Below are 8,565 nucleotides of genomic sequence, written 5' to 3' on the forward strand. Positions count from 1 at the left end.
CGTAACAGATCTTATCGACAATTTAAGAGGCATCCTTCACATTATATACGTGAAATCATAAACAGATATTTTAAACTGTGAAAACATAAAAATCCAAGGTTCGATTTTTCGTGTTAGACAAAGCGCAGATAAACCCTTTCGTAACTTTACACAAAGAAAATAATGTCAAATAACAGGATAAATTATTATTCCAATAAAGATAAATAAATAAATTAATAAAGCTGGTCTAATTGAACACGTGTTTCTTCAACAGTTTATCTTCTGTTGCTTGGTATTATATTACTCAAAAGTACTGTAAAATGATTCGAAAGAATGTCTCTGGCAATCGTTGAAGACCCAATGGAATTATTTTGTAGTAAACGAATACATAAAGAACGATGAAAATACAAGACACCTTTCCTCAATGCATCTAGTCTGAAACTTAATATGATACTCTTTGCTAGTTTTGTAACACATTATATTGGATTATAATTACAAAGTACTTATAAAAGAATGTTATTTAACGATTGAATTAAATTTTCGAATTTTTAATTTTATTATCTGTAACACCTTCACATCAATATAGATTGAAATATTTCTGAATGCATGGGCACAAATAATATATTATAACACACTGTTTTAATATAATTAATGTCAATAATAATAATTAATATTTTAGCTAGCGTAAGGGTTTCTAAACCGTGTCACTAGACTAATGTTGAATAAATTCTTTAATTCTAATGTACAAACCATTCCTATGCTAATACAAATTACGTTAAATAGATACAATAATGAAGTTATTTAAATATTTTATGTGCAGTTATCTGCCATCGTGTTGGAAAATTTCATAGCTAAAAACATTATTATCTTGTGGTCAATTTTAAAGCTGTGATATTTTGATGTTTAATCAAAAGATTTACATTTTAGATGAACGTTAATGGTGGCGCCAGCTAGTGACAAACATTCAACTTCAACCTGTGATAAGAACTTGGAAGTTTTACGTCCTAAATAGTTATACACACACACACACACACATATATATACTTTTTTGGTAATTTATGCAATTTCTCTTATTCTTCATTTCATCTGCTTTTTTAAAATAATATTCACATGTTAATCGCCAAATGAAATTTAAATACAAATATATTAGTAACTATCTATCCATGTAACTACTTCGCAGGGTGTGGGTGGATCTTCATTAACAGTGGTATGGAAATTCATAAGGTCCATGCTGGGGTACATAAAGATTTTCAGTTTTGCAGTTTTTATGGGCTTTCTTTTTACCACTATCTCACCTCCTGTAAATGGAAACTCATCAGGTCCATGGAGAGATACATAGAAAATTTCAGTTTTGCCATTTATAAAGCGTTTTATACCACTACTACGTCCCCTGCTGATGAAGTTTGTTTGATCCATGAAAAGATACATGCAAAGTTTCGGTTTCACATTTTGTATGCTTCCCTGTGCCACAGCTGTATGTCTGCGGAATTACAACGGTAATAATCGGGATTCGATACTTTTGGTGGACAGAACACACATAGCCCAGTGTGTAGCTTTGTGCTACATTATACTGTATAAGTTGGTTTTGGGAGGGGAAACTATTTCAACATATTTATAAAATATATACATTAAAGTGTTGGGTTAGCAGCTGTCACAATTGCCTACTGTCGTCCTTTGAACAGTTTCGTCTCCCACATAGGCCAGTTTCATATGTAATGTCGTTGTTTTGAATTAAGCACAAAGCTAAACAATAGACTATCTGTGCTTTGCCCACCACGGGTATCGAAACCCAATTTTTAGCATTGTAAGTCCGCAAACATACCGCTGAGCCAATGGGGGGCCATATGTGATGTCAACAATACGCGAAAATCTCAAATTTTTATTTTTATCTGTAACACCTTCACATCTAACTAGACTGAAATATTTCTAAATGCATAGGCACAAATAATATATTATAACACACTGTTTTAATATAATTAATGTCCATAATAATAATTAATATTTTAGCTAGCGTAAAAAAATCACGCGTGGCTTCGCCATTTTTACAAAATTACCTTCGTCTAGACGAGCTTTATAGATTTGTTCTTTATAACACTGTATTCAGTGAGTTCTAATGATAAGTCTATATCATATAATTGTGATGACAACAGTCGAATAAAAGTCAAGCTATCACCGACAATATCTCTAACTTCTACACAAATTTAAGGAATTAACTGCAATACAAAAACGTTGCTATTTGCTTACACACAGAGACCCTACCTCGATTCTAGAGTTCCGATTCTAAAGTTCACTAGCTTTCTGGTTCATTGTGATTGAGATCCATATGGACTTGGAAGGGTCAGTGCATGTTTGTTCTCTTCTCTCTCTCTCTCGGGGTTTGGGTATGATACGTACGTATCCTGGAAGGTCAGGTGCTCTTTGACCTCTTCCTCCTTCCTTTACTTGTGTGGTTACGCAGTGTTTGATGGTGTTAGTTTACTGCTTTTTTTTGGGACAGAGTGAGCTAAATTACTCAGACCTTTTTCAGGGCTTTGTTCTCTGGTGTCTTGAAAAAATCAAAATAGAAAATTTCCGCACCTATGGGTCTGTTCCCTGCTAAACATTTAGCGATTTTACCTTGTATGCGCATCAAACAGAACGACTAAGTGTAAATTTCGTAATATTATTACAAAGTACCCACAGACCTGGACCTTCTACTTCGTTCTTCAATCTTCAAAAAAATGAGGGTATTCATTTTAAATGTGTATCCTAAAATATAAGATTACACTAAGCGATTATTGTAACAGTACACCAGTTTCTTTACAGATTAGATTTTTATAAAAAAGAGTTGGAGATTTTCAAAAGATACATAGTTGTTTGAAAAATAAAAATTCGCAAATTACTAATTTGTAGATACGGCTAGGAGCCGTGGCATGTCAGCTGCTTTTTGCAAGCAATTTCCAAAACCATAAACTGGGTGTGGAGTTCAATTCGTTATTATTATTTACTTTAAGAGATACATTATAAGACAAATATAATAATTTAAAAATAACTAGTTATATGATAGAAGAAACATTAGTGGTAGCGTGGCCGAGTGGTCTAAGGCGCTGGTTTTAGGCACCAGTCTCTCAGAGGCGTGGGTTCGAATCCCACCGCTGCCAACAATTTTAAAGTCATTTATTTATCGTATATTTTATATTAATTTCCATATCCACAATAATGTTATTTTAATATAATAATTTGTATTAACCACTTCAGTATTTGGAAAGTTATTACAACTTAAGTTCAATTCATTAATATTCGTGGTAAACTTTAATTAGTAGTTCTTAATCATTATTTTGTACAACAACCGAGTTTTTTATACACTATATTCTCCTACCATGTACCCCTTCGTAATATTATTACTGTTTAACGCACACACAAATTGTAGAGTACCTTAATTTTATCTGTTCCCTGAATTTCGTGCAAAGCTACTATTATAGCCGCCCTTACCAACATTTGATTTATTCTTTTCAGACTTCGTAATGTGATTTCACCTTCAATCTTATGATGCATCTACGGCCAATATTACGAGTCACAAGTTCGTGTTTCGTTCAGATCCAAAGTATCTTAAGTTACCTGATGGGCCACACTCAGGTCTTTAAAGTAAAAGAAAAGGAAGAGTTTTCAGTCATGTAATCCTAGGTAATAAGTGAAATGTGTTTCTGCAATTTTATAAAGTGGAATAGGACACATTTTAAAACAGTCATTTTCAATCTTACAATGGATACTTCACAAAATATATACTCAGAAACGTCGCTACGTGCTTAAAATATTTGGGACTCAGACCCATAAGCGCGGGGTTTTTAGGACGATATCGATAATGGTTTTCTATTCTTTGTTAACCTGAAGTTGACCTAAGAAGGTTGTAACGTTGTTATGTACTTTAATTTAATTAAAGGTTTAATAACCCCACACCAAACGTCTTGAGAATACGGGTTTCTACTCTGATTTTTCATGACACCAAATGGTGAATCGTGACATGGGTTCCGTGTATATTGTATTATCTGTATATACGTCGCGAAATTTAAAAATAATAATACAAATAATCAGCTTTTGTGACCACTCCACACGAGAAATAAGTTATATTAAATATACAAAAAATACCATAAAATCACTTATTCCATAATTAATATAAAAAGAATTATCCAGAATTTTAGTATGTCTCTTAGCGTATTACACTTAACTTTATCGATACTTAAAATTTCTAAGCAATTGAACCTTAATATATTTTTCGTTTATTCCTGTAAATACACAAAAGTACTTTGTCATAAAACATATTTCACAAAAACGAACTAAAACTTAAATGTGCAACATTTTTAGAATTCGTTCTTTTGTTTCATATCTATTTAAATTGATTTCATAATTATGTCACTCCAGCTTTCCTGTTGCTTTTATTGTTGCATTTCCTGTTGCATTTTAAAACAATGCATAAGTTTTGATGGAATAATTTAAAAACTATTTGTTTGCAATTACCTAAATGGTACTAAAATAAAAATTTCTAAATACTGTAATTCTAATATGGAAGCAAAGTAATTTCTTTACATTTGTAAAAGTTAAAACCATCTCTTTTGATTTGTTTTTGAATTTTCGCGAAAAGCTACTCGAGGGCTATCTGCGCTAGCCGTCCCTAATTTAGCAGTGTAAGACTAGAGGGAAGCCAACTTTTGTGCTACTCTTTTACCAACCAAAAGTGGGATTGATCGTCACATTATAACGCCCACATGGCTGAAAGGGTAAGCATATTTAGTGTGACGGGTATTCGAGCCCGCGACCCTCAGATTACGAGTCGAACGCCTTAACCCACCTGGCCATGCCGAGCAATTTAAACTATCTGTAAAATATAAATATTAACTTATTCTGATATATACCAGCCTTTGTATGTTACAACACAGACTTTTACTCCTACAAAGCAAGTATTCTTGCATAAACAAATAAAAAAACAGAATTCTACATTATTTTGAAAGCATGAATATATTTCCAATGCAAGGATAAATCGTTAAGAAAATGAATTAGAATTAAGGATTCATGACAAAGTTGTAGCCATAAAATATATGTTTAATCTGTTGTAATATTTTGACACATAAGTATGGGTAAGTTTAACTCATCTATTTCATTTTGCTTGATGTATAATATCAGTACCAATAGAGCCTGTCACCAACCCCTTCTTATTCTTGTTTTTTTCTTTTCTTTTTATGACTTATTTAGGCTTAGATCTATCCCTGTACATAATTTCATTTTTGGTAACCAGAGAATTGTTACTACTTTAAAAAAAACAAATTAGATAGATTTTAATTAAGAAAATTCCACTTTTCCATTTATAAAACCCACGATATGCTCCAAGAGTTGAAATCTTCATTATGACAGAGTCATTAAGTCATTACTAGAGAAACATTATTTTGCACAAAAAATTACAAAGAATACATTGAAACAAGCAATAAAAGTAATTAATGCTTTATAATGAGAAAGCTATTTGTCCAGATTGTGGGGCAATGTATTTTGTGACTTATCACTATCATTATCAGTAACATTTATTTTTTGAATTAACAACATTTGGTCATGAACAAGCAGGAGCTTTTACTACAATTTTATGTGCCAAAGAGTAAAATATTCAATGGTTGAGAGAAAATATTAGTATCAAGATAATTCTCTGTTCTGGAAAAACAACAAATAAAATCTTATAAGAAATGTGTATATATATTAGTAATTTTATTTTCACTCATTAATACATGATTTCAATCCTGTCATTTATCACTTGAATAGTTAAGCAATAATTCATATTATTTTATCTAGTTCTTTCAAAAAAAATTATTTCTGTGATAACTGAAAATATATAGGTGGGTACAATATTAAACTATTTAAATATTTTCAATTGCATAATATTTATGTTTTAAGAAAGCTAATCTGAGCACTCTTTCCTAGTGAATTCTAATTCGTATTTTGATTTGTAAGAAATACAATCTTTCATATAAAATTTAGTTCAGATAGTATCATATCACAGAATTAACATTTACATTATCTGATATACTCAGAAACTAGAGTAGTTTAAAATCAGACATTTAAATAGACATTCTTACCTACCTTTATAACTTACATGCTAACCATTTATCTGTGGAAAACAGACACTGGACAGTGTCTCATCTCCATGACTACTGACTCTCACTTTAAAACAAACTAACTTTTCATATTGCATTCCTATTCATAAACAGAAAGTTTTGCATAAATTTTGCATTGCTTTGATAAATCATAAGATGCATATTTTGTGGTCAGACAAATTTTTTTTTTGTATGTAAGCATCTCTTGTGTCTTCCAATTGTTTTTGAAAATTTGTAGTCTCTTATATTTGACTAAAAATGTTTTTGACAAGTTTTTTATTGAAATACAACCATTTCTTTCTAATGAGATGCCAATTACATGCAACAAATTGTCAAATGTTTTGCAATAATGTGTAATTTCTCATTTTGAAAAATACAGGCTATAATCACCAAGTTACCTACCTAATTAGATTGTCACTTTAAAAGAAACAAACCTAAAATTTCAAACAAAGAAACAAACTTTTAAGATGTCTTAAAAATAATAAGTAAAAAGATAGACGATATAAAAAATATTTGGGTGAGACATTGTTCATTTTTACCGAAACATGATGAGACATTGTCCAGTGAGACATTATATATACACTGTAAAAATATAATATAAAAATATTTAAGGTTCTGAAAGAAAGGGTAAAAAACACCTAAGAGCAATATCCAAAGAATTAATAATTTTGAACTCAGTAGCCAATTTAGGGCAAACATCCTGTTTCAAGCCTTTCTATACTAATGTACTATTGTATTGCCCCTGAGCTCAAAAACTATATGGAGTTAAAAGTTATAAATGTAAACTACATTTTAGTAACTCAAAACAGTATGCATTAAATACACCTCTATATGTGGACTCAATATAAACAGGTCAAAAGTGTGAAAATAAACCTCTGAAAAAGGCAATCAAAATTTAGGCAATTTGAGAATTTTATTACTTATTTTACATTACAGATTCAGGAGTATATATATAATGTGTTTTAATTTTATATTATCAAATGGATGTAAAACAGTATTACATTTTTACCCAGTGTATTAACTGTATGGTTTTACTCATGCATACTTTACATCTCATTTTGAAACCACATCTTTTAAACTCACATTCAAAATAAGAAAGTAGTGACATTAAACTTGAAATCATTTCTGTTGTAATGTAGATATCATTTTAGACAAAGGAACAACATCAACTAATCTATTTGTCACATACATTAAACTTCTGTATACAGAAAAGTTGAAAAAGAAATCTAAGGTCAATATTCAACTTCTATATTGCTGTGTATATTTTCAATTATACAAAAATCTGATCCTTTATTATTTCCACTAGAAACATTGATTAATATATACAATATACAACAAAAACCCTTAGTCTTTGAGAACTACTATACTGTTAAAGTAATTCAATGCTAACTAGTAAATAAAAACTTGGCTGAAAGGTATTTATTCACCTGTTGATTTCATGACATCATAGCATTATATTCAAAGGACTTTTTTTAGTGTCTCTTATATGTCACCACAACCTATAAACATTAATAATTGGAGAAAAAAAATCTGTTACTAGAGTGAAACTGAGAAAGTGTCAAATGATGTTGACTAATAAAAAAAGAGAAGATTGTGAAATGCAACAGGTCATAGACTGGTCCAACTGACTCATTCCTTCAAAAGAAGCCAGGATTCATGTCCATCCAATAATACTATGCACAAGACATTAGAAGAATCTTTGTAGGGCAGTGAAAACCAGTTTAAAAGTTTATTGCTCAGAACATTAATGAACAATTTAATGAATACAACAGTCTTAAGTCTTGTTTTGTCACTTTCTACACTAGCAGAACAACAACATATGAAGTACTTCTCTGTGCTTATATTGTTCTGATACTACAAGTTAGTGGAGGTGACATAAAGATATGTGGGAATGCTCTCATGAAAGAAATTAGTTATCTATATTTGCTAGAAGAGTTTACAACATTCAGAGTGGTCTTGAACATTGTTGCTACTCATTTACACTCTAAAAATATAATCTTCAAAAATATAATGCAACAAGCAACCATAAATTACTATAACAGTTGTTTGAACAATTTTCAAAATGCCAAACCTCATCATAACACTTCTTAATAATCAAGTAGTGACTTCACAAAGATTAACTTTTGTTTATATACTTAGAACACTTGAAGGATACTGAAAAGACAGAAATCAAAAAACAAGGTAAGGACAAATTAAACAATGCCCCAGGTTGGTGTAAATAAAATAATGATCCACTTTAAATAAACCTGTTCAACATTAGTTTAAGTAAATATTTTGTTTCACCTTGAATAGGTAAAAATATTTTGAAAAGCCTTCTCTCATAACTTCATTCCAAGACTTTTTAGATTTGATTCATTAATACCAGTTTTAGTTTAAACCTTGGAAGCATAATGATTAAAAGTATTTCTTCTTTTGTTTGTTGTTTAAATATCTTAAAAGTAGGAATATATATGCAACTACACCGTATATTTTC

General features: G+C 30.5%; 1 non-coding gene across 1 annotated transcript; it reads left to right on the plus strand.

Annotated features, from left to right (window-relative positions):
* Positions 1 to 3,038: 3,038 nt before the first annotated feature.
* Positions 3,039 to 3,119, plus strand: TRNAL-UAG (transfer RNA leucine (anticodon UAG)). The gene has a single exon. It is a non-coding gene; the product is annotated as a tRNA-Leu (tRNA).
* The last annotated feature ends 5,446 nt before the right edge of the window (positions 3,120 to 8,565 follow it).

The sequence above is a fragment of the Tachypleus tridentatus genome, chromosome 4 (genome assembly GCF_004210375.1).
Source record: "Tachypleus tridentatus isolate NWPU-2018 chromosome 4, ASM421037v1, whole genome shotgun sequence".
In the NCBI taxonomy this organism is placed as follows: domain Eukaryota; kingdom Metazoa; phylum Arthropoda; class Merostomata; order Xiphosura; family Limulidae; genus Tachypleus; species Tachypleus tridentatus.